This window comes from Trichechus manatus, unplaced genomic scaffold (genome assembly GCF_000243295.1).
Source record: "Trichechus manatus latirostris isolate Lorelei unplaced genomic scaffold, TriManLat1.0 scaffold00017, whole genome shotgun sequence".
Taxonomy (NCBI): domain Eukaryota; kingdom Metazoa; phylum Chordata; class Mammalia; order Sirenia; family Trichechidae; genus Trichechus; species Trichechus manatus.
In genome coordinates, this window is record NW_004443953.1 from 20,993,261 (window position 1) to 21,021,119 (window position 27,859).

The following is a 27,859-nucleotide window of genomic DNA, read 5'->3' on the forward strand; positions in this document are numbered from 1 at the left end:
GAGTCAGGACTGTTTGAATCAATCAGTGAAGAATTGTGCAATCTTGCTTGCCCTACACAAGCTCAGCTAATATTGTTATTATCTCATCTGTCTTTGGCAGCCTAAATATGAGGTCCTAAATATGTAGATGAAGCACCTAAACATTCTATATTTAGATTATAAATTACTTAAGTCAGGCAACAAAATGCTCCTTCACTTCCCTTTAGAGAGTGAATTCTCAGTCGATGTTGACTGACATATCTCCTGGGAACAGACCAGCTGTTCGGTCATTCCATCCATACACAGAGCTCTGTGCAATGCAGACACAATTCTTGCCTTCGTGATGCTTAAAGTCTAGCAGCTTTCCCCAGCTAGTCCAGAGTAGCTAAGAATCTCTTAAGCTCTCAGGGCCTTTGCATAGATAAAGACAGCCAGTGATTTCCTGGAACATGGTGCCTTGGTGGCCCATGCTGGCGAGTTGCTCTGGCCTCCACCAGAGACTGACCAAGCTCTGCCATTCCAGAGACACAAGCCCATAGTTTTGAAGCAAACAAGTAGAGGAAGCAATGAAATTCCATCTCCAAGTACCTTCCTGAGTGATGCTATCTCTGCATATGAGGTTGAAAATGGCAACCCTACCAAAGTGACCATCCCAGGAAGGTCTACCCTGGCACCTGGCTGCACGCTTCATTCTGAGCCCCACTGAGTCTGTGATGGCTCAACTGCAGGATGGACACTGGTACTTTGGTTTTATCAGCCTTTTTCCTAAACGGCTGTGGCTCAGGGCTCCTGTGTGTCTTTGCCAAGACGAACAAAAAAATAAATAAAATAGAATAACAGAATAATTCTTTTTAAAATGAAGAGAGCATAATGATGTTCTCCACTGAAAACCACTCATAAGGGCATTGTGACCATTTGCTTTGGCAGAAATTCATCATTGGCAGCATTTTTCAAGCTCAACATCATGTCAAGTGACTCTTAGGACAAGTAGGGATGTACTCTCTCCCTCTCCAATAACTAAGACTGATAAGATATCCACTCAGAGAACAAAGGCTGGACTTGGCACACTCTTTTTATGCTTAAGGGCACATCAGATATATGGTATTAGTTACTAATAAAAATAGCAGAATGATAACAAAGGTGACCGTGCTATTCTGTTTCAAGAATTACAATGTATACATTGTCATAAATAAGCACAAGATGTTTATGGATGCTCCCACACAACAACTCCTAGCACGAACGCATTTTTTTTTTTTTTTTTTGCTTCTAATACATATCATAGGCTGTGGTGTGACTCTTGGTTTAAAGGTGATTATCCTCATTACATGCTAAGAACAGTCTGTCCAATACAATTCTCATCTGCACGAGACCATTTCCTCTTCCTTCTTCCTAACATAAACCCCCACCCCCAGGTTTTTTCAACCACAGTGCCTCATGGGTAGGTGACAGCACCCCCAGCTGGGGAATCGGGACCTGAATGGTCTAAGGCCTTGCAGTGTGCTGACCAGCAGCATCAGCATCACCTGGAAGTTTCTTAGAAATGTGGGCTCTGAGGCTCAACCCAGGCCCATTTAGAACCTGCATTTCACAAGATTGCCCGGTGGTCAGCGTGCACACTATAGTTTGAGAAGCACTGCTCTAAATGAAACCCATTCCCCTTTCCAGTGACTGGTTCAAGAATAGGTACGTGACCCATTTCAGGGCAATGAACTGTGAAGAATGTTTTGCTGGGAGCTTCTCCTCATGCTTCTGGGAGAAATTCTCTCCTTCTGAATGTTGTTGTGTGGGATGTGATGCCCAGATCTTAGGTAGCCATCTTGCTCCAAGCCTAAAGATAAAGCTAACCCAGACAGGAGGGCAGAGATAGACAAGCAAGCAAGTAAGCAAACAAACAAACCCCACAGAGAATCAGAGCAAGGGTTTCTGCATTAGATCAACTAGGAAGTCTGCCACACCTCTGAACTTCTAATAAATTTATTATTGTTTAGGCCTCCTTAAGTTGGGTTTTCAATGACCTGCATCCTAACTAACTCAGTCACCAATAAAGCATTACAAATAGAATGCAGAGGCACTGGGCTCAGTCATGTGCTCAAGATTCCAAACAAATCAGTGGATTGAGAGACCAGAGTGGTCAGAATCTTGTTTTGTTCAGGGAACTGACCCTGTAGCATTGCCAGTCTTGACAACCATTACTGACCTCCAGCATTTCAGAAAGCTTTCTAAAATCAGCCAGTCTAAATGATCAACCAGAGGAAATGCTGAACATTTTCCAAATGATTTTAACCAGAGTGGTCAACAGTTGCGTTTCCCACAAGTCACACGGCTATCATTTCCTGAGAAGACAATGGGAGGCTAATTGCTCAGCCTCAGACTCTAATAGAGAAGACAACTTGTAACATGTAATTACTGAAGGGTAAATAAGGAAAAGCTTGAGGCACTCAGAATCTGCTTCTGGATCTGCTCCGATTACTTGGGGAAAAGGAAAAAAAAAAAAGAGCCAGATGGTCTGGGAAAAGATTTGAGGGGGTGGCAGATCAGGCAGCCACCCATACAATTTTTTTTTTTTTTAACATATTGACTGGTACTTATTGAAGACATTTCTGAGGAAACCAAGTAGATCAGCTATTATACAAAACCATATACATATGGCTTTGGTATAATTTTGCTTCATATACAGGAGTGATGTAATCACAGAGAACCGGGTGTCTAAATGGACATTATCTCTTTGGTGTGTCATAACTTCTTAGCCACAACAGGATATTTCTGGGGTTGGGTTTATTGCATTGACTTGATGCAGACCATACTTTGTATAAAGCAGTGGAACATTAGTCGGTTCTTCACAGAATGTTTCCTAGGTTCTATCTCCTCAGGCATCTTTTTCTCTCAAAATGAATTTATTTTCTCTCCCCTGGTACCTTATACATTTGCACAGTTTCAATTATCACCCCATGTGATAAGTACTCAAACTACATCTTGACATCTATTCCTCATGTTCCTCCTAGTTCCTCTGCTGCCCCTAGACAGAAAGTGTCTTGAGAGTGGGTGGGAACTTTGTTTTGGTCACTGTTATAATGCCCAGTACTTAGCATGGTGTCTGGCACTGAGTATTAAATGTTAGCTGAATGAATAAATGAAAGGCCTCATTCAGCCTCTTAAGATGCCTCATAGAAGCTCTTGCCATCATACCCTAACTGGCCTGACTCTCGTCGTTCTTTTTTCTACTATATTGACACACACGAACTTTCTGGATTACAGCACTGATTTTGCCACTCCTAGAATGTCTCAGCTGGGAAGGACTCAGAGACCCAGCCCCAGAACTTTCCAGGTGAGGAAATGGCATCCTAAAAGGCCAAAACATTTGCCCAACGTCTTATGATCAGTGGGTGGCAGAGACAGGATTATAACTCAGGTTGCTGACCCCAATGGTCTTGTTACCATGCCACTGATCAGTTAGAAAACCTTCAATAGTTTTTAAGTAGAATCTAGTATAGGGCCTGGTATGTAGTGGGCACTTAATAAATATTTGTTGACTGAATAAATGAATAGATCTCTTTTGCATATACCAATGTGTTTCAGTTTTTCTTAAAATGGAACCTTTTTCAAAAGAAAGGAATATCCCAGTACATAAAATGGAGGTGACAGGAGTAGCTCTCTCCTCTAGAATCAGGGAAGTAGCTGGAGTGCCGGACGTCTGCTCCTGCAGTGCCTCTGAGCCATCTCCCAAGAGCATCAGGACCTGGTGACACTGCTAGAAAAACCACTTGCTTACTGAATCAAGCCCAAACTCTTCAGCTTTGCACTCAAAGTCACCCACCACTATTCCAACCCCACCTAATCAGCATTATCTTCCATTTCCTCTTCCTCCCCTAACTCCAGCCCTACCAGAGCACTTGCTATCCCAGCACTTGTCACTCCTCAGGGTATTCACCCTCCTCTGCGTCCTCACCCCCATCTGCAAGAATGTCCCTCGAGCTCAACTCTAATATAAATCCCTCCTCAAAATTCTTGCTCAATTTCCACCACTGGAATTAATCTCACTCTATTTCTATCTCTACATAGAACTTATCACACTCTTGTCTGCTTCAAGGGAAACAGCCAGCTCCCTGAGGGCAGGAACCTGGTCTTGATGATCTTGAAACCATCAGCACCTTCTCTGGCCCAATGCCTTGCAAAGAGGAGGCACTTCTACCCATTTTGTTGCATTCAGAGGGCTTTATCTGTGTTAGTTAGTTCACCTCTGTGACTATATTACATCAGCTTTGTAACCAGGATTCCCAGTATTCCTCTAATCTGTGTAGGCTGCTGACACAGCCAGCACACACTTGCTAAAGAACAGCTGTGTGAGTCTTTTTGTTAAATCTTATTTTCAAAAGCAAAGAACAGTGGGGTTGGGGGGTAGGCAAGGAGAGTGGCTTCCCCTCCCCTCCTCAGCCTTCCTGTGGTGATGGCTGTCCTGTGCTGCTTGAGGTGCAAGTCGCCCAGCTTGTGCACACAAATAACAACTGATTTAAAATACAGCTCTGAAACCTTCCATGCCTGCAATATTTTCTGCAAGCTTAAAGTCAATTGTCTGAAAAATTAAAGAGTTCCAAATGGTGGAAGAATACATTAAACGAGCAAGCACACAAACAAAGCCCAGTCGTCAGGGAGGAGGACGGGAACTAGAACATACAGGGTTCCCTAGGAAACCAAGCCTACTTTCTGACTGACTGTGGCCTTCCATCCCTCATGGGGTGGGGTGCTCTGAGAAGGTACTGCTGACCCATCTGCTTCCCCTGCCTGCAGGGGTCCTAATCTGGCTTCACTCCAGCAAGCTGAGCAGACTCAGGCAAGGCTGTGGTTGTTGTTTGTCTTGTTATGTGCTAGGGTGGGAGTAAAAGAGCAGAGAGACAACAGGAGGAGAAGGAAAGACAGATATAAAAAAAGATGAGCAACGAAGGAGAGTGAGCAAGGCACTCAGCCAGCAGAAAGGAATTACTGACCACAGAAGAGAGGGCAGGAAGGTCAAACTACAAAAAGCTGCCTGTTCTCTTCTCATCAGTTGCTGCTAGGATGAGAGGGAAACAGAGGAAGTTCACTGCTGAGCAAGGCACAACTAAACTAGCAAACGGGCTTATTCTCATCTCCCTAAGAGGCCGGTCTAGGGCTCACAAGATCCATGGGGAAACATCCATCAGGGAACTGGAGGGACTAGATGTCCATAAACCCTCAAGTAATAGGAACAGTAATGATATAATTTCATATTATTATTTTATGATTAAAACCATAGCTGTGGTTGTTCAGTTTATTTGGGAGAAGTAATAAACTAAGTAAATTCCGTTGGAATAATTGACTGAGTGTTAGGGGAAAAAAAAGATTCTGCTTCTTTAAGACTCATGAGAGCAAAGTATATATTAATCATGTCTTTCTTTTCTTTCTATTAACGAGTTCCTGTTAAGTGACCACATCAGGTAAAAAAATAAAATAAAATAAAAAACTGCTTTTCTAGTGTACCTGAAATTATCTTTGACTTTCTCTTTTTAGTTAAGGTATTTCTAGGGATCTGCAATCCACAGTCTAAATAGAAACACTGCTTTGCTATGATGAAGTGCAGCTTCTGGACAAGTCCCCTAGCTCTCTTCCAACCAGATTGGAAGACCCTCCAAGAGCTTCCAAGACCCTCCAAACAGACATTCTGGAGAGGCTCCTGGGAAAGTCTGGGAAAAGCACACAGTGTCACAATGCAGCCAAGAACAAGGTTAATAACGATGTGTGCAGAGTCCCCGAGTGTAGGATGGCTGCAATATGAAAATCCCAGAATCTGAGCTGACAGGGATGTTAAAGAATATCCAATCTGGTAGTTTTCAAGCTATTTTTTAAAGAGCAGAACCTTTTATCTATGTATTTTTTAAAAGGTTATGCTAACCTCCAACATATTAGATAAAAGTAGAATAGGACAGCTTTGGTTCAAGTGGAAAAGGCCCATCACGTTGGCCATTGTCCTGGCCCCCTTGGCACTTCTGGGGAATCCTAACATTGTAAGGACACTGAAAATCCCAGATCTAGTCCTGCCTCCAATATCTCTGCCAAGCCAGAGTCTAGCCTATGTTGGGAGGGTCTCAATGTAGCAATGTTGGTGACCCAACCGTCTCTCTACCTTTTATATACCACGGACCTGTTTTATTCACCTCCAAGTATCCCACATTTTGAACAATTTCACCTTTCATAAAAACTATATTTTTGAAGTAATAACTGATTTATTTGCCCAACTATGATTTGGAGTCACCGAGACCTGGATTTAGATCTCAGTCCTGCCAAAGTTGGTAACCTTGGGAAAATTCCTTAATAATGTGAAGTAACAAACACAGTAGACCCTTTCCTCCTCTCCTTCTGCTTCTTATTTCATCAAAACAAATTCCCATCCAAATATCAAATAACTAGGACATAAGTCCAACAAAAGATGTGTACAATCTTTACACTGAAAACTACAAAACGCTAGTGAGAGAAATTAAGAAAGAGCTAAATACTAAATAGAGGGTTATGCCATGATCATGACTGGAAGTCTCAATATTTTTAAGATATCAGTTCTCACCAAAATTGCATCTTTAATGCAATTTCAATTTTAAAAAAATTAGCAAGTTTTTTTTTTGGGTGGAAATTGACAAGATTATAAAATTTATATGAAAATACAAAGGATGAAAAGCCAAGATAATCTTGAAGAAGAACAAAGCTAGGAGACTTACTCTACCAAATATTGAGATTCACTATAAAATTACAGTAAATAAGACAGTGTGGTATCTGTACAAGGATAGACAAAAAAAAAAAATTAGAAGGTCCAAAAATAGACCTATACAGATTGTCACTTAACTTATGACAAAGATAATACTGCAGATCAATAAATGGTACTGGGTTTATTGGGTACCCATATGAAAAAAAATGAATCTTAACTTCTATTTTACACATGTAAAAATCAATCCTAGATGGATGGTAGATCTAATGTGAAAGGTAAAATAATAAAACTTTTAGAAGAAAACATAGAGAATACCTTCATGACCTTGGAATATACAAAGATTTCTTTTAAAGACAAACACAAACCATGAAGAAAAAACATGATAATTAGTACTATAATAATAAAATTAACGATTTTTTTCTCAAATGATATCAAGAGAATCAAAAGTCAAGCCACAGAATAGAAAAGATAATTGCAATGCATATATCCAACAAAGTATCCCTACAAATCAATAAGAAAAAGGCAGACAACCCAATAAACAAATGGGCAAATATGTGAAAAGATATGTCACCAAAAAAAGGAAACCCAAATGACAAGTCAACATATAAAAAGATGCTGTAGTTCAGTTATCAAAGAGAAGCAAATTAAAACCACAAAGCATTTCTAATACACACTCTCCAGAGTGGTGAAAATGATAAAGACAAAAAATTCCAAGTGTTGCCAAAGGTATAGAGCAACTGGAACTATATCATACACTGCTGGTGGGAGTGAAAATTAATACAGCCATTTTGGAAAACTGGCAATATCTACTAAAACTGAACATTCACATACCCTATGACCCAGGACCTTGTCATCTAGGTATCTATCCAGCAGAAATGTTCACCCATTGACAAGTGCAACAATGTTCCTAGCAGTACTATTGTAATAACACCCAAATGGAAACAACCCAAAAACCTATCCACAATAGAATAATAAATAAATTTTGGTAAAGTTAGACAATAGAATATTACACAGCACGAGAATGAACAAACTAAAACTCATAACAACATGGATGAACCTCTCAAATACAATGTTAAGTGAAAGATTCCAGGCACAGAAGAGTACATATGTATGACTTTAGTTATATAAAATGAGCCCTGGAAGAGCAGTGGCTAAGCACTTGGCTGCTAACAGAAAGGTTGACAGTTCAAACCCACCAGCCACTCCTTGAGAGAAAGATGTGGCAGTCTGCTTGCGTAAAGATTACAGCCTTGGAAACCCTCCGAGGCAGTTCTACCCTGTCCTGTAAGGGTTGTTATGAGTCAGAATCGACTCAGCAGCATTTGGTTTTTCAGTTATATAAAGTTAAAAAATAGACAAAACCAATCTATGTTGTTAGAAATCAGCTGGGGGTGGGGGCGGTTTGTGACGGGAAGAAGGTTTGAGGGGGCTTCTGGTGTTTGGGTGATGTCCTTTCTCGAACTGGCCGCTGGTTACTCAGGAGTGTTCACTTTGTGAAAATTCATCAGTGTACTTAGCAAGTTGTGTACTTTTTCGTGTATGAATATCATACTTCAATTTAAAAAAACCACAGGAAATAAAATCTCAGGGTTAATGCAGTGAAACCAGAAACAAACCAGAGCTCTTGTAAGTACTGAGAGCCAAAGAGCTCAGCAATCTAATTTAAGCAACAGAATTCAAAAATCCGCTTCACTAAAAGCTTAAAAGTGCCATTTCATTAAATTCTGTTTTTTTATTCATTTAAGACAACTGTCATGCCAAAGCTATTTTATTATTACATGTTAGGACAACAAGAAGCAAACACTGTTTCAAAATAAAATAACATAAATCATTTTAATTTTATGTTACTGATATTTTAAAAAGATTTGGATATTCGAGCCCAGTTTTTTCATGTCAATTTAAAAAAAAAAGTCGTAGGGCTTTTAGTTTACTGTTTGCAGGATCCCTAGGTAAGAATGCCCTGGGCATAAAGCTGTTAGCTTTTTATTGCACATAGTAGGCACTCAATATTTCCCTCCCAGAGTCACTATGTGAGATTACCTAATTCCTCCAACAACCGTTCAGCCTGCCTTTGCAGCCTAGCTCTGGATAAATGTTTATTTCCATCACGCAGTCTGAAATACTGAAAGTAACTCACAGGGCACTATTTCTGCCTTTGTGAAGTTCCTGAGCTCTTCAGATCTCCACTCTGGGAATACAATGGTCATGAGGTCAGATCGAAGTCCTGTCCTACCACAGAGCAGTCGGCACCACAATGATGAGGGAGAATTCTGTCCCCCAGTCCTGGGGGCACCCTGACCTCCGCCTTCTGCTAGGCTCTCTCCTTCTGGTGAGAGCCTATGCAGGGTCGAGCACACCATCATTAGACATGTACTCTGCACAACTGTTCTAGCTCTCACTGAAATAAATTCCTTGGAGCACAGACACTGTATGGCCAGACTCTGGCTTTCTTAGGCAGCTCTGTTCTCTTGAATCCTCTGGTAGGGGAGATTTACTCGGGCCCATTGTTGTTAGTTGCTGTCAAGTCGATTCTGACTCATGGTGACCCCATGTGTACAGAGTAGAACTGCTCCATAGGGTGTTCAAGGCTGTGATCTTTCAGAAGCAGATTGCCAGGCCTGCCTCCCGAGGCACCTCAGGGTGGGTCTGAACCACCAACCTTTTGGTTATTAGTCAGGCATTTAATCATTTGTGCCATCCAGGGAACCATGCCTGGGCCCTTACACAAAGTGAGAGATGCTGCACACACCGCGGCCTACATTCTGGGTTGGGAAAGAAACCATGAGGGGACTGTGGAGGATGTGGGGTTCCTATGAAGGAAGCCCTTTACTCACTGTCAAGCTCACCCTCAGCCTGAGAGGAAAGCAGGGGCATTTCTGGAATAGAGCTGCTCTCTTTCAGCTGCCATGAGGAAACCTTTCTTTGACCACTGCCTTGCCCTGAATATTAACTTCCCAAAGGAGACCTCTTCTTAGGTTCAAACTCTGTTGTTTTTGTGCAGAATTTCTGATGCTAATTCTACTCTTAAATGTACAGTCTGACAAATAATGATTTTGTGCTTTCAGAAGGTTCCTCCCATCCTCAGTCAGAGTTCTGTCTGGGAAGGAAATGACATTTGTTTTTTAAATATTTTTCTTTTCATGAATGGCCAGAGAGATTTTCCTTCTGAAAATACAGATAAGACACAAAGAGTCAAACATGATAATCAGTTAAGAATTTATGTGGACTGAGAAAAATCATACAGGCCAATTTCTTGAGAGACTTTTAGCTAGATAACTTGGCTCTACCAGCTAGAGCAGGGGTCTGCAAACTACAGCGTGTGGGCCAAATCCTGTCTGCTGCCTGTTTTTGTATGGCCCTTGAACTAAGAATGGTTTTTACATTTCTAAATGATTGAAAAAAAATCAAAAGAAGAAAAACATTTTGTGACACATGAAATTCAAATTTCTATGCCCATAAAATAAAGTTTTATGCCCATTCATTTATGTATTGTCTATGGCTGCTTTCGTGCTACAATGGCAGAACGGAGCAGCTGCAACAGACACCATATGGCCCACAATACTGAAAATATTCACTATCTGGCCCTTTACAGAAAAAGTTTGCCAGCCCTTCAGCTAAGGTGATCACTATTGTTTGCAGAAGGCTGTCCATGCTACTGTTCTTAGTCTCCCCTTAGGAGTTCTGAGCCTCTGAGGCTGCTTCTGCAATCAGTCAATGGCAATTTCGAATGCTGGTGCAAATTTCATACCAACCTGGTAAACCAACACAACCCACGGGGGCAGTGCCTTTCAACCTGTGGACCAGTCATTAGTTTACTGGGTCACAAAACGTAGATTGTGCCCAGCATTTTATTTAATGAAATAGAAGAAAAAACTATCAAGGGCATCATACACAGTATTACTCTGTAAAAAAATTTTCTTCAATCACACATGTGTGTGATGGGGTTGTGACGTAAAAGGTATTAAATTCCGTGTGCCACAATCAAAATAAATTGAACAACGCTGTGCTGGAGGGAGAGATATACAACGCTTGGTCACAAAATCACAAACAGAAGGGTGTTCTAAATGAAATAAGATCAAAGAAGGGAAAAGAGGATTGAGTGAATATATCGGGTACTTTGTTATCTCATTTTACCCTCACAATAACTCTATGCAATGGATATTGATATTTTCTTTATATTTCTGTGTGTTTAATGTGTACTATTATATTATTCTTTAACTGATAAACTAAAGTGCAGAGAAGTTAAGTAACTTACTCAAGTGGCAGAGCCAGGTGTATCTGACTCCAAAGCTTATACATTATACTGACCATGAATTGATTTCTATGTCCCTGAGAATAGGCTGTAGTTTGGCAATATTAAGGAATTAAAGGGGAAGGGAAAGCATCTACAAATAATAATATCTAAGATTTGCTGAACACTTATTATGTGTAAGGCACTGTGCTAAGCTTTATATAAATGATCTCACTTCATCTTTATTGACAACTCAATGGAGTAGCTTCTGTTATTTCCATTTTCAGCTGAAGAATATGAGTCTGGGAGAAATCAACTAACCTGCCCAAGATTACAGAGCTGGTAAATTGTAGAGTCAAAATTTGAATCCCCATTGCTTTGATGTTTGAGCTACAGCTCCTTCCCACTACAATCTCTCCTTTGAATTGACTGCTGATTGCCAACCTAAGCATATAACTGTATGCTGGTATTTCTCACTTGAAGGAAAAAACATATACTTTTTATTCATACCTTTAATAAATATTAACTGAGCACATACTATGTGCCAGGTCTGTTCTGGGAGCTGGCGATACAACAGTGAACAAAATAGAACAAAATCCTGCCCTCATGGACATATGGGTAAAACCTCAATGACATAATCACATCATGTTATTGAAATTACCTCTTGGGTAAGCATGGTGAGAAGCAAGATTCAGGTTTTTAAGGAGGGCTCAAGGCACAGGACAATAAAATTGTAGAAAATAGAGGAAGGTAGGTAAAGATTACTAAAGAGATATTTCCATTTCTTTTGTTTAATTAAATATACAGGTTTACTTGCCAGGTGGCATGTCTTGTCTCCAAGTTGACTAGAGGTTTTTTAATGGTAGGGCCTATCTCATACTTTTAAAAAACTCCCTCAGTGCTTAGCGTAAAAACCCATTGCCGTCAACTTGATTTTGACTGCTAGCGGCCCTATAGAACAGAGTAGAACTGTCCTATAGAGCTTCCAAGGAGCGGCAGGTGGATTTGAACTACTGACATTTTGGTTAGCAGACAAGCGCTTAACCACTGCTCTACCAGTGCTTAGCATACCAAAAACCAAACCAATTGCCGTTGAGTCGATTCTGACTCATAGCGACCCTATAGGACAGAGTAGAACTGCCCCACAGGGTTTCCAGGGAGTGGCTGGTGGATTCCAACTACCGATCTTTTGGTTAGCAGCCAAACGCCTAACCACTGCACCACCAGGGGTCCATGCTTAGCACAGTGCACAGTAATTTCAATCTCCCCCTTTTTTTTTTTTAAAGTTGTTTCAAGAGAAATATACAGAGGTTACTTAGGGACATTCAAAGTCAGACACAATGACAAGGGTTAGACAATCCTTGGGCAGTCCAAGTAGTGAATGATAGGTCTTGCTGAATGGTATCAAGGAGAATATGAGAAAAGACTACACGTTAACTGGAAGAATTCTAGCTAAATCAAATGAAATACTAACACAATGGTTAAGAAAGCAGAACCAGTGCCTGGCCATGGAAATATGAGAAAAAATTAGGCAGAGTGAAAGGCAACTAGGGCATATGATAAGAATTTTAATCGTATTTGTGGCAAATATTTTTCCCTAAGTTTTCTTTGTTTTTAATTTTATTTAGGATTTTTTTATGTACAGAAGTATGCAGAAGTGTACAGAAGTTTGAAATTGTTACTTAGTCAAGTCTACTGGTCTTTTCATTAGGAAGTAATTAGAGAAGTGGCCAAATACTTGGATACCAGAATGTTTACTACAGTGTTATTTGTAATGTCAAATATGACAACATTTAATTGAATAATAATAGGACAACAAATGGCTAAATACATTATAATCTGTTCATACCATGGAAAACTCCACAGTCATTTAATCACTTAGGAAAGCGGTCACAACTTAATGTTAAATAAAAGAAGTAGAATTAAAACCATATATTAGGTATATATGATATGCACCCCACATACAGAAGAGGGAAATAAATACGACCACATCTCAACATTGCTATCTCAATATGGTGTGATTAAGAATTATATTCTTATATTATCTTCTTAAGAGATATCAATGTAGTATGATTAAGAGACTTGTTTTCTTCTTTATAGTTCACCAAGTCTTCTTTAAAGAATGCATACGGTAAAGTCAGGAAAAATAAAAACCATTTAAAATTAATTTGAATCAAACTGGAAATACACATATAGTACCTCTACTGTACATCAATGGCTTGCTGATGGTCTTAGCCACCAAGTGGAAAGTGTGGCAAATTCTGGTGATTTTATTTTTCAAAAAATATACATTTCTAAACTCACCTGCAAAGAGGTCTCAAAATCGATTCAACAGTGGCCAGGGCAGTCACCAGGATGAGATGATAAACTGTAACTGAATTCTGTGGCTTTGACAATATATTCACTCGACAAATATTTATTGAGTTCCTGTCATGTTCCAGGCACCCTGTTGGGTGCTGGAGGGTCAAATGGGTGTCTGGGAACAAATGAGCCATCAGGCTGATACTGGTCCTAGGTGCCCCCACACCAGCAAGGTCTGGCGGTAGGCAGGGCTGGGCATTGATTGTACAATAATGCCCTCGATCCTCCTACCTCATCTCGCCTCTGACCCTCTCTGGGCCTGTGACCCTGGGAAAGGCTTGTCACCTCTCCAGCTCCAGTCGCCTCATTTGTAAAACAAGGATAATCCTGACCCAGTTCACAGTGCTGTGGTGAAGAATAAGTGAAAAGCATTCTGAGCTTGTTTTTATCTATACAGTGTCAATAGCCAGTGTTGCTTCCTTCCTTTGGAAATTGTATATTTATCCTTTAAGTGAAAAGAAAAAGGGTTGGAAATGAGATTCAGTGCTTAAAGGAATGTTCCATGTTTTTCTTCCTCAGAATATCTAGATTAACAATTATAGAAATGAATACCTGTTTTTCCCAACCCCAGACAAAAGCAGATAGAACTCAAAGTTCTTGCAAAGTTCAGTAGCAGTCCAAGGACAAAACTAGGTGAGATACTGCCAGTCTTTAACAGAAATAATTCAAATATGAACAGCATTACAAAAACTTAATAAAATTAACTTATAGTTTTTCTCCTCTCTTAGGAAGGGTGATTTTTAAAAAATAAAAAGCAACATTTAACAACAAGCAACTGTTAACCTAAGTTTTATAAAATTTAACATTTCTAAAAATGAGTAAAGGGTACTGAAAGGATACCAATAACTATGTTCAAAATAGACAGAACTATGCAAATACATCCTGTCTCTCTCCTAAACTGATTCATTTTCCAAACACATCCACCATTTGTATAAATTAAAGCCCTATTATAGACAGAAGAGGAGCTGAAGAAAGATCAGAGAGGAGAGGGGGATAAGAAAACAGAGACCTAAAACTGAGGCCTAAAAATGGGATTATTTAGGAAAGAAGTTTTCCCTTATTAGCTCTTAAGGTAAATAAATAATCACTGTACAAATACATAGGCTGACTGAGAAAGCACAGCTCTAACTCTTAGTGTTTGCATTTTACATCAAAGGTTAGAGTCTTTTGCAGTTACTAAATACCTGTTCTACAATATCTTCAGATTCTTTCTGAGCCTTCTACCATAGAAAAGGTTGGTTAATGAACTGTTCAGACACCTCTACAAATATCTGGACTAAAATCCCCCTACCCCTCAACTGTTCATTTCGTTGATCGTTGATGTTACCTGCCAATAACCACACAGGTAGGGCAGTATATAAATGATGCAGGTGGAGCAAACATCTCCATTTACTTTTCTCTCTCTTATGGCTGACAACGGGCATGATCCCCTTCCCACTACTCCCATGCCTTCTCCACCTAGTACACCTTTGTTAGTGTTGGGTCCAAAACACTCCAGCTCTACCGCAGAACCGGGCAGGAGTGGCAGCCACAGGTAAAATTTCTAACACTGAGACCTGCCTAAGTGCAGACAGAGCTTGCAAATTCCAACCTGGGTGGGGCAGTACTGTATGAATGGCAACGTCAAGGTTTATTCTGAAGGATGTGAGTGTGCTATGATATATTCATTAACTGCTCTGCCTTTTTAAAAGGAGTTGTAAAAATTATATTTAAAATGTTTGGTGATGCCCTGTGCGTATGAGTCACTCTGTAAAGCAGGATCAAAATGGTTCCTCTATTATGGGGTTCTGCCGGTTCTTTGATTCTAAACAACTTTATTAATGTTAATAGGAATGATGCACACATCAATGAAACAATAAATTCCTTGGGTTTAGTGAACCTTCAATTAATGATTTGTAATAAGCAACATAAAATGCTCTCTAATTTTCTTTCAAGTAATGATACACTACCCCAGAAGTGCAGCAAATTAGGCCAAGATCTCTCCACAGGGTGGGGAGAGGGGCAGGGCCAGGGGAGGTAAGGCTCTCCAGCTTGGAGGAGGCCTGCAGAGGCTCTGCGTGCAGCATGTGGGAGTGCAGCAGCGGGGACAGACACAACTTGCCGGGGGATAACAAATGTGATGAAGGAAGGGAAAGAAAACTCACAAGAAGCATGCCTGACGCACAAGGAATTTACTATTATCTAAAACGGGAATGACTGCAACCGTGCTTCTTAAATCTGTCACTGGATCGTTTCTTTTTTTTTTTTTTTTTTCAGAGCTTAAGTTAATACTATTCATTGACTTCCAAAAATACCCATCAAAATGAAAATGGGAATTTGAGTTCCAAGGATGATGCAGCACAATTTCTAATGAATAGGTTATTTTGCAGGGCACAAAGCTCTGCTATGAATTTCTGGAAACCATCTACAGATTTAACCCTCTCTTGCCCAGGCCTGCAGTTCTCTCCTCAACTCTTCTCATGTGAAACCAAATGCCAGATTACTGACAGCCTCTGAGGACCAGGTGGGATGTCATGGGGGCTGCAGCAGAGATGGGTATAAAGGGTAAATGCCTAAATTCCATGATTTGGGAAAAGCATAGATAAAAATTTTAATCCAAATATGTACTCAATGTTTGCTGTCCCATATTTAATCACCTTATACTTCCTTACATTTTATCCTAATACTTTAAGAATAAGGAGCACTGGTGGTGCAAATGGTTGAGCGCTTGGCTGCTAACTGAAAGACTGGCGGTTCAAACCCACACAGTGGCTCCGTGGGAGAAAGACTTGGTGATTTGATTTGGTAAAGATTACAGCCAAGAAAACCCTATGGAACAGTTCTACTCTGTCACGTGGGGTTGCTTAGAGTCAGAATCGACTGCATGGCACCCAACAACAAGAACACTTCTCGGATAGTAAAATGACCTCTGTCAACAAGTAATAATAAGTCAAGATCCCACAGCATATACGTGACAAATGGACGTAAGGGAATGTCTGCACTCAGCCACGGAGAGCCAGTTTCAGACCTGAGAGATTTGGGAATGCTATCTGCATCGTTTGTAATGTTGCAGGTAGTCAAACAAACTTCTAACCTCTTAACCGCGATGGGGCAGAACCTCAATTATTTGACTCGGTGGGCATCTCCCACCCGGCAGATTTTAGAGCACTTTGGGTTTAAGAGGCATTGCATTTACACATTCCAATGTAACCATTCCAATCATAATCAAGGCAGGGTGAATTTTCAAGGGAGTACCACATTTTTCTATAACACTTGACTAGTTGCCCCGAAACAAAATAATTGGAAATGTTTACGACATGCAGTTTAACTGAACAAACATTTGTAGGAAGAGAAATTTGTTGGCTGGGGAGATGATCAGTTGGGTAATGTTAGAATACCAAAATTCACCAGAACTTCCACATCAGCCACTTGAGACTTATTTGGAAATAAGTTGTTCACTCTGTGAATCATCAGAAAACTGAGAGGTCTCTTTGGTGGTCCAGATCATACTAGGAAAAGCATGAACCCATTATAAAAATAGCAAGTGTGTCTGAGGCTGTGACAAGTATAAAAGGTAGCTGGGCTGTGCATTGTTTTTGGATTACTCCTTCCTCTTATTTCCACTGGTAATAGAGTTACATATGAGTCTTCTGTAGATAACCCACATGTAAGCACAGCCTTTGAGAAAAAGGCTTTGCCTCCAGCTTAGCTCCCCACAAAGACCGGCATGAAGTTTGGCAGCAGGAGAAGATCTCTGTAACAGGTGACTGAACAGGATACAAGATACTGTTTAGGTGATAATCAAGATAACAGAGAACTATCAGATACCATCTTGACCTTCAAGATGTTTGCAGCCTACTTGGCAGATAAGCTGTCTACACACCCCAAGTTAACAATGCCATTGGTAACCACTGACTATTTACAAAGAACGATGCAGAATGGGTCTGAAGAAACTGGGTAAAACTTCTAGATTTCTCAACCATACCTGATTTTCTGGGAAAATAAAATCTGGGACCAGAAGATGGGCAGAACCTACCTGAAGTTCCCTACACCTGAGAAAAAAGGTAAGGAGCCTAGTTGTTTACCCACCTTCCTCTGGTGAGAAGACCCACCTGCTTTGAGAACTGTTCACAGGATTCTCCATCTGCCTAGAAAAAGTAGATTCCCAGAAGCCTTCGGAGGCCACTGCTTGAGCTCCAAGGGCATTCTGCTTCTTTATATTTATCCTCTGAGCACTGTTCTTGGTTAATTGGTAGTTTCTTGGCTTTTCCTGAATCAGGTGCTTTCAGGGTATACGTTTATTTTGCTCCTCTAAAAATATTAATTCAACTACTTCCAATATTTGGGCTCCATTAAAAATTTTTTTCAAACCATGCTGCTTTTATGGATTGACTCACAATCCATTTTTAAAGTCCACAGATAACATTAATAAATGTCCAAGAGGTCTTTATTATTCTCAAGTTTCCCTGAATTGAGGACCGCAAATTATAAAGCTGTCTAGATCCTGGTCAGTTTCATTCATCACATAACCTAGGCTTTTTAGTTTCACACTCTCCAATCTATGAAGAGTCAAGTATAAATACTGTTAAAATTAGGGAAGGAAGTAACCCACTTCATAATGTTTTGAGCCAGCGACTCCTTGGGCAGGGGCAACTACTAAGATAAAGGGTAATATAAGAACCTGAATAACAGGGTGTCTTTGCCTTGGCTACAGCTGACTAATGTTTAACATTACCAATCCTGAGATAAAACAGAAATGATTTGCCAAGAATAATTTCATTTCTGTGGCAAACAGTACAAATGTATAATTAACCTGCAGAAACAATATGTGGAAAAGCACACAGAATTTCAGCTTCCCTAAGAAGCCATGTTATGTTAATACAGGACACCTTGCTTTCCAAGGAAACATCACAAAATATCTACCATGTCAGGAAGGGAACAAACCACATGAACACTGAACCAGAAAAGTATCTTCTTTCCCAAGAATGACTTTCTCCTCTCTAAATGGTTTCCCAGGTACTACTTTACTGAGGGGATAAGACAGTGTGGATATAGCCACTGGTTTTACAGAAGTCTTCTTATCCTCAAATCCACAGTTTACATCAAAAGCTGCTAAAGCAAACCAAATAAACTTGAAAAGAACATTTAAAAGCCAGGAAGAGGCATTATGGTCTTGAAAATACAGGGAAATTATACTTAATGATTTGGAACAAAACAGGGGCAAAGTCAGGTTTTGGGGCACATCTCTTAACATAAAACCCCCAGGCCCTGGGAGGAACTGAGGGATAGCAACCTTGACCTGAGAAGAAGCACCAACCTTGCCTGACTCATTCCTTTCTTCCCTGCAGAGGTCTCTGGTAGCTCAAAAACAGCTGCTGTTGACTATTCCTCTACTCCCAATGAGAATGGGATACTCCACTGGAAACCAGTGATTTTATTTTTTTAAGCCAGAAGAAAGCAAAATTTTCGGTTTCTCTTTCACTCTACTTATTACCAGGATTTTGGAAATATACACTGTTGTTGTTGTTAGCTGCCATCCAGTTGGGTCTGGGACCCTATGTACAACATAACGAAACTCGGCCTGGTCCTGTGTCATCTATACAATTGCTGGTATGCTCCAGCCCATTGTTGTGGTTATTATGTATTTTGTATGCCTTCCAATTTGGGGACTGATCTTCCAGCACTATACACCAAAACCAAACACATTGCCGTTGAGTCAGTTCCAACTCAAAGTGACCGTATAGACAGAGCAGAGCTGCCCCCTAGGGTTTCTAAGGCTGTAATCTTTACAGAAGCAGACTGCCACATCTTTCTCCCATGGAGCAGCTCGTGGGTTTGAACTGCTGACCTTTCAATTAGCAGCCGAGTGCTTAACTACTGTGCCACCAGGGCTCCTTTCCAGCATTATATCAGACAATATTATGTAGTAATCCATAGGGTTTTCACTGGTTAATTTTCAGAAGTAGATCATCAGGTCTTTCTTCCTACTCTGTCTTAGCCTGGAAGCTCTGCTGAAACTTGTCCATCATGGATGACCCTGCTGGTATTTGAAATACTGGCAGCACAGTACCACAAACTGACAGACGAGTGGTGGGGAAACACGCACATGTTCCAGATACCATCCAGTGCAATGAACAGCATAACCGGGACTTTTTGCTGCCTGGTCTTTGTGAACTGGGATAAAAAATATGACCCAGCCTCTTGGGAACACAGGCTACCTAGGAAGTACTTACCAACAGAAAAGAAAACGAGGGTGGTGACTCATAAGCAGAATGTGGTCCTTCCCACAAGGTTAGCCTAAGTGGGTGCTGTATATAAAGTAGCATTTTGTGTAAACTTGGAGGTTTTAATAAGAATCTGTTATGTCAGCACCATGTAGTGGAAAGAACTTAATGAGGACTTAAGAAACCCTGATTCTGCTCTAGGCTTTGCCAATCATTTTTTCTGTGATTTGAATAGGCACTTCACCTTGTTGGGTCTCAGCTTTATTATAAAATAAAGAAGGGAGAGCAGGTGATTCTTACGTTTCTTCCAGGCTTCTGTTCTAAGCCTGCCCCGGAGGGTTCATATCCCAGAGCCTTGTTCAGCCTGCAAGCTCTCCAAGCCTTTCTGAAAGGCCTCACAGGGAGGTGGAGCCCTCCATCAACCTCACCTCTCTCTAGTGCCCTTTCTTCATCTAGCCAAAGTCTGTAAGCCTGCTGTTTGGCTCTAGAATGCATTCTCCATGGATGGTCTAGATGTTAGGAACATCAGCTTTGGAGGTAGACATATCTGGGTCTGAATCCTGTCTCTTCCACCACCTAAGAGGCTGTATACCACAAGCCCTCTTAACCTCAGCTTTCACATCACTAATGTAGGGCAAATAACACCTTTCTCACAGAACTGCCAAATGTCAGGCACTCAGCCATTCTGAATACCACCAGATAAAATTCAGGACACCCAGATAAATCTGAATTTCAGATATACAACTTGAGACATATAAAACATTTGTTTTTTTATCTGAAATTCAAATTTAATTTGGCATCCTGTTTTTTTTTTCCCCCCTAAATCTGACAACCCTATGCGTGATAGGCACTGCTGTTGCTGGTGTTAGTACCAGACTGCCCCATCAAACTACTCTTACACAGAATAAAACCACTGCTGGCCTGACCTCTGGGTCTTAGGAACAAGAGTCCATGTGGCTCAAGCTTCTTTCTCCTTAATCCTCTCCGCCCTGCTACTATTGCAGCCTTTCTAGTCCTCCTATTGCCTTCACATCACCACACACCCTACCTGCGTCCCCTCTTCCTGAGGTGCCCAAATTATCTCCTGACCACCCTTCCAAAGCCCCTTTTCCCCTGCCTGAGAAACCTGATTGTATTAATTCATACACATGTGTCACTGATCATTTAATGAGTCATCAGTGCCCTCTGAAGCAACTGTTTTTTTTTTTTTTTTTAAAGTCATCTATTTCCTCAAATTAAAATAATGGAATTAGAGGCCATGTAAAAACTGAAATGAAAAAAAAAGGAAGTTTGTACGAAAGAAAGGCTTCTTGGAGGGGGAGGCTGGCATGACCTCGGAATTGGTTTTACAACAGGTGCTCTAAAGTGTTTCTGCTTTCCTAGCACTTTCCTTTTCTCTCTTCTGTCCACAGCAGGTCTCATGGAAGTTGAAGGCCCTGTGGATGAGGGGCAAAGGGAAGGGGGAAGTAGAATAGGGCAGAGCAGGAACTCAGTCTTCAGACATTGGTAAATGTCCCACAGGGAGCAAAATCACCCAATTTGAGAAACGCTGTTTTAGACAGACATTTCTTGTCCGTTATGTAAGCAAATTTTCTGTTTTGTAAATTCTCCTTCTTTTGCCATTTGATCAAGTTTAACCTTGCAGAGAAAACGACATCTAGTCTTCCTGACCCCTGCGTGCAGCTGCTCTCTAGGAGACCAGTTCCCAGGGTTCCCTAGTGCCAGCATCCAATTTATGTTGTGGAAAAAACACAGCCTGACTGAACTTTCTCCTTTTTGACCACCTCGTGTCCAGATACGAAACTGCATAAGCTTGTAACTTCTGGCTCTTGAAAGTCAGTCAAAAATGACTTCAGGGGTCATTAAGAACCATTGTTCTCTTTCCAGAGCTCATCAGTCTTGATGGTTCTGAACACTAACCTGGAGGAGCTAGAGGGTGGTTTGAGAGGCGGGGACACACTCCGATCAGTACAATGAAGCACTACCAGATCAGGTGGATTCCTCCTCAGGCTCAGCTCTGCCCTCCTTGAACGTATCCCTGTTCCTAAGTTATTCTATCAAGGATAATTCTGTATCTTAATGTCCACACCCATCAGCTAAAAGGACTTACCCAAACCATGAAAATGCTGAGGCTTAAAATGAACTAAATGGCAAAGTATTATGCATAACTCGTTGTTTACTATCCTTCTTAGGCAGTTAACCCTCAGCAAAGTGACACACATTCAACCTTTTGGGAAGACCGAAGTGCTATGTGTTCTGGCTCACTACTCAAGGTGAGGTGAATTAATATTAATTTGAGATTGAGAAATTTTGTCTTATAATTTTGTAATATTATAAGCTGGAAGCATGTGTGGGGTCTGCCCCATTGACTCAGCAGAATAGACTTCCAGGTCATCTTTATATCTTGAGATTAGAATGTGAACTTTTTAGAAGATAACAGAATTCTGATAGGGATGAGGGTGAGGTGAAGGTAGAGGTTGGAGGCAGGGAATAATACTCTCTGAGAATTTCACATGTCCAAGAACTTTACAGTCTTATTTAATCCTCCCAACAGCCTGACAAGGAGAAACAGACCCCCTGGTCCAGGCTGGTTATGAACTCCTGTCGTTTTGGAACTAAGGCCCACTGTTTACCACACCCATCTGTTTTATTCAGGGCATTGAGCTTGAATTTCACTTCTCCTTGGGAGAGAAGAAGGCTGATGCTTTCTCAGTCTGCTAACTGACAGGGAGAGACTAAGCACTTATGGGCGTGTAACAAGGGCTCTACTAAAACGATTTATGTTAACAGAGAACTTATTTATAGCACTTGTTGGTGAGAAAACAGTGTCGAGTATTTAGATGAATACATTTCATATCTTTAGTTATTCTCTGGTAATCTACAAGAATTTTTTTCTTAGCAGATGATGGTGAGGAAAGCCTGTCTGTGCGTCTCCATGGCAAGACAGATACTGGACTTTACTCCTGGATACTAGGAAACAGTCTCTTCTCTTCAAAATCTTGCACAGTGAGGCAAGAGACGCCCAGTCACTCCTGAAAATGCATCACTTCACTGTTAATAACGAGGAGTTGAAAGAGTCATTTTCCTCTCTCTCAAATTGATTTTTTTCTCACATTGTATTTTTTAGAATTCTTATTTGCAATCAGCTGGTGTTTCTCTCACTCTGTCACTCACTCACCCCCAAGTAAGAGTAAAAAATGGCACAAAAAGCATGAATCCAGTGCCCTTTAGGAAACCCTGGTGGCGCAGTGGTTATGAGCTACGGCTGCTAACCAAAAGGTCAGCAGTTCAAATTCACCAGGTGCCCCTTGGAAACTCTATGGAGCAGTTCTACTCTGTCCTATAGGGCCACTATGAGTCGGAATCGACTCAATGGCAACGGGTTATCTGTTATCTGCTCAGAAGGCTGCCCAGGTCTGTGGTACTATAAATTATACTTGTGTCTGTTGTTGTTGTTGCTGGGTGCCGCTGAGTTGATTTTTCACTCACAGCAACCCCATATATTACAGAGTAGAACTGCCCCATAGGGTTTTCTAGGCTGTAATCTTTACAGGAGCAGATTGCCAGGTCTTTCTCTTGCAGAGCCACTGGGTGGATTTGAACCGCCAACCTTTCGGGTTAGCAGCTGAACACTTTACCACTGCACCACCATGGCTCCTAGTGAACTACAAAAGGTCAGTCACTGCAAGAACCTTAGAGCTGTCCTCAGGGCTCCCAAGGCAGTAGGTCAAGGAGGGGGGCCCAGGCACCTGCATTTTCACAACCTCCCTAGGTGACTGAAGCATCTCAAGATGAGAACCATGCTGGAATAGAACACGCTGCCATTAAAGATAACGTCAGAGGTCAGCCCTGTGGAACCAGGTAGCTTTGCTGTGTTACAAAGACACCAAGGCAACAAATCTCAAGTGCACGCTCTATCTGTCAGGGTCCCAGCAGGAAACAACTGATACCCTCCAATTGCAATACTTTGAGAATTTAATAAAGGATTATTTACAAGGAGTAGGGAAACCACAAAGCCTAGTGCAGTCCCCTGGGCCAGTAGTGAGGGGGCAGCAGGTAGGGGCAGGGCATATTACCCCTCAGGACTGAAGGGAAAGGTGAGGGATTGGATACCTGAACCTGGGACAGAAATGGTGGGTGGAGAGGGCTGCCGGCCAGGAGCTGTGACCGTTATTTGAAGGCCAATGTCAGACAGAAGAGACACCATAGGGAATGAATATCCTGATGTCACTCTTCCCCCTCCCTCCAGTCTCACAGTGTTCTCACTTGCTGAGCCCAACCAGAAGCCAGAGGCAAAGGAGACTACTGATATAGTCCATAGAGATTGATGTTCAAGGGCACAGAGCAGAGAGGGTGGGAAGTGTTTGGATTCAGAGGCGCAAAGGGAAGATGCCCAGCACAACACCTCTAAAGAAAACATGCCAGGGAAGGTCAAACCTTTCGCATCTTCACAAAGAACAGCATTCCACACACACTCTGCTGAAGCTTCCGCCGCCTCTGCCACGCCCACGGACTCAAGCATCTGATTGGACTGGTAAGTGCTGAATCATACCAGTGATTTTTGAAAGGACACAACTTTTTCCAGAGGAGGATTTAAAAAGAAACTCACAAATGCATTTATGAAATACTTACCGAGCACTTACTTCATGAAACTAACTATATTTTACTTTAGCCAGTGTAAGACCTCAGTGTAATGTATGATAAACTGAACAGGGCTGCTGCTGTTGTTAGTTGCTTTGAGTTGGCTTACAAAGTTTAACGACGCCCCTGTTCCTATTCTTCTAAAAGAAGCAAAAATAAATATAATAAAAAAAGAAAATTTCTCATGTTTTTAGACTGGGAAAAATTTTAGCTTTAATCAAACATTTTTTCTTTTAAACATATATGATTTTCCAATCAGGTTTCACCTCCATATTGAAAAAAACCAGTTACTGTTGACTCCAACTCATCGAGGCCTCGTGTGTCAGAGTACAACTGTGCTCCACAGGGTTTTTAATGGCCGATTTTTTGGAAGTAGATCACCAGGTCTTTCTTCCAAGGTGCCTCTGGTGGACTCAATTTGCCAACCTTTCAGTTCGTGGCTCAGTGTGTTAAATGTCTGCACCACTCAGGGACTATACCTCCATACTGCCAGATGGTTAAATGCATACTACAGCATCAGGTGGCCCAAAACAAATGGGTTGAGGGATGGATTTATTCCAATTTTTCAACTTCCACTAACCTAACATTAGTTCCATTAAACTAAAGAAGTTTTCAGAAGGAACTGTATTTGATTGCCATTCTCTACTCTACGGTCACCTGCAGTGGGTTACCTGATAAACGACTTATAAGCTTCCCTGGATCCATCTATACCTGTTTCACTGGCATAGTGAAGGCAGCAATCCTGAGTTCTCTGGATTAGCAGCATGGGCCAGGGAGCGATGTGTGCTCTGGGGATACACCAGGTCATTTCAGAGGCACATGACAGGTGGTAGGTGGTATTAAACAACACAGAATCACAAAATGAGAAGGGGATTCCTTTTTCAATCCTTTTCAAGCCTTCTCAAACACCAGAGCTTCTGTCGGATGTTAGCATGTCTGCAACACCTCTCTCTATACCACCTGCTAATCTCTCTCTTCATCAGAGACAGGTGAGGCTTTAGGCTCGGTGTCTTCACAGGCAAAGCGCATTTACAAGAATTTGGTTAACACTCTTATTTTCATAATTACCATCTATTTATATCAAATGATACTGGTTTCCAACTCTAGGCAGTTATATAAGTTTCTTCTAAAAATAAATTTTAAAAAAGTAAATACATTTAGTTTACTACGTAAAATAAATTTAAGAGAAAATATTACATAAATAATATAGGTTTTACATAGATATGGCAAAAGTCAGCAAGTGGTATATAAATGACTAGAGTCTGAGAAACACGGATCTAACGCTAAGTATACCTCATGAGTCAGGAGACCTGGATTTTAGTTCTTACTGCCTTCACATAGGCAATAATGTCTAATTTTATTGGCTTATAAATAAACAATTCTGTCCTTGAAGATGAAGATAGTAGCTCTTCTGGTCAAAGGGTTGCAGCTCAAAGAGAGCAATAAAAATTTAGTAAAACTGCTTTGTAATCTGAATCCTATCTTGTCCATACAACCTAACAAAGATGCCCGTGATAAATGATTAAACATTAAGGTTTAAAGATTTTATTAGTAGTAGGATGAAAATATGGGAATATAAACCATGAAGTGAGAGGAAATGCTAAATGCTATTCTCCTGGTTCACACGCATCAGGTCTAACAAGGGGGCCTCTGGCTGTCACTGTAATGTGATTCACGTAAGAACCCCCTCTGATTCACATAAGAATCATCAATGATAGTTATCCAGGGTCACCCAGGGTAAATTAAATCACAAAAGCCATCGCTCATGGTATGTGAATCCTTTTGATGTTGGTCTGGTAAAAATACTGCATATTTCATGGTACTGATCAGGAAAAACCCTCTCAATAGTCACCTCCTCTGTGAACTGTCAAACTCCTAGACATTTTAGTTTGGCCTCTTTCATCTCAAGTGACCCAAAACTCCAAATTCTAACCTCCTTGAAAAATGTATATTTTATTTCCATGTTCCTTTCCAGTTCAGAACTCAAAAAACACTAACTCAACCAATTTATGGTATTTTTTTTTTTTTTAATGCACCCACCCTCCTATACTCCTACATGCCCCTGCTCCCTGTGCCCCTCCTCCAAACCCACCCACACACTGACAGGCCCATTCCAGGAAGGGGTGCTTGAAACAAAGGCTTCTGTCCTTCTGGACCCTTATTTACAGCCTGCACTTTGCTAAATACCACAGATCAGCAAACCTCACTCTGGAGCTGCGGCCTTTTTCCTATGCACTGTCTGCTGTTTACTTGTTTTAAAATATTTCTACAACGCATCCATTGTTCTTCATTCACCATATAATTGTATGATGCATTGGCAAGCAACTGCTCCTCAATGAATAAAAGTGTGTTTACGAAAGAATAATTGGAGTTGCTTGGCACAGGGAGCAGGCCTTGCCCAGGACCAGCTGATGTATGTTGCAAACACGGCTGTCCTCAGCCTTCTGCCCTGCTGAATGTGCATGTAGTCAGAAACTATTCATCCTGGGACCTCAGTTTCAGCTACATAAGAAAGAGGGATGCTTTCTTATGCCATATGATTTACTCAGTTGCTAGAACTAGGAAGTAAACAGACTTTAATTTTACTTAAGTCACAAAATTTAGATTCAACTGGAAAGGTTTTAAATATGCCATAACAGACAGTAGCTTATTTGCTGGGAGTGTTCATATAACATAGGGTTTGGGCCTATAAATATCAGTATAACAAACATTGGGCTGTATGGTCAAGATGCTTCTGTGCTCCTCATTCTAACAGAACCCATTTTCACAAAAAGACTTGTTTAAGGACAAAGGCAGAATATCGTTTTCTGTTCTGAGGTCTCTCACGCCACAACCGTACTATATATAAGTATTTGAGTGACTGTACCACCCTTGTCTTGTTTTCTAGGAATCTGTCCTGCCCACAGCTCAGCAGCAGGCCATGTGACCATAGCCTATCCAAGCTGCATCTGACTGGATACGGGTGAAACTGACCCAAGGAAGGCCCATCCCCATGCTGGCTAGCAACTATAAGTTGTGTGGCTTGGCTTAACTAGATAAATTAAGCCAATCAGACTGCTCTACCAGGAATTTGGAATTAGAAAATGGAGAGGCTGTTACTAGTTAGCTATGGATTGCTAAGTTTACAGATCATGTGGACTTGAGGGTTGTGGGTCCATTTTGAGCTAAGGACAAGCAGAGGTAGCTGGTCTACAGATCTGAAGAAGGGAGCAGACCGGCAGGAAGATGCAGAGATCAGAGACTTAGAGATGAAGAGTGGGCTCCATTTCTAGAAGCTTTCATGCTCCCATGAAGGCTGCCTCACTGCTGTTTCTTGTTCTTAGATTCTCTGAGGTATCTCCATGTGTCAGCAACAAACTTTCTTTACCCAAAGTATCTTGAGGAAGTATCTGTTCCTGCAACTGAAACAAGTTCTGAACAAGACAACGACCCACAGAGGTTCTACAGGCTGATCTTCTGCAGTACTAATGACTACAGCAAAAATGTCTATGGTGATATGAATTAATATAACACAAAGCGAAAAAAAAAAAAAAGACTTGCAAACCCTTGGATGACAAAATCAACACTCAAAGGCCATAATAGTCTGGAAGAATAACCAAGAAAAAGTTATTATCTGTTAGGGTTATATGTAAAGCCTTATTGTAGGATTAAAAAAAATCATTTGCACAAGGCCAGGGAAGCCAAGGAGGTCCGTATGCCACTATGTGTGTCCAGGCTAGACCACATCTGTAGTAC

General features: G+C 41.1%; 1 protein-coding gene and 1 long non-coding RNA gene across 12 annotated transcripts in view; one reads left to right on the forward strand and one right to left on the reverse strand.

Annotated features, from left to right (window-relative positions):
* The window catches only part of FYN (FYN proto-oncogene, Src family tyrosine kinase), a 235,043-nt gene that overhangs the window by 135,776 nt on the left and 71,408 nt on the right, over window positions 1-27,859 (reverse strand). The gene's annotated exons all lie outside the window — the stretch shown is intronic.
* LOC111819741 (uncharacterized) lies at window positions 22,405-27,669 on the forward strand. The gene is made up of 2 exons (XR_002823320.1): window positions 22,405-23,344; window positions 23,733-27,669. It is a non-coding gene; the product is annotated as an uncharacterized LOC111819741 (long non-coding RNA).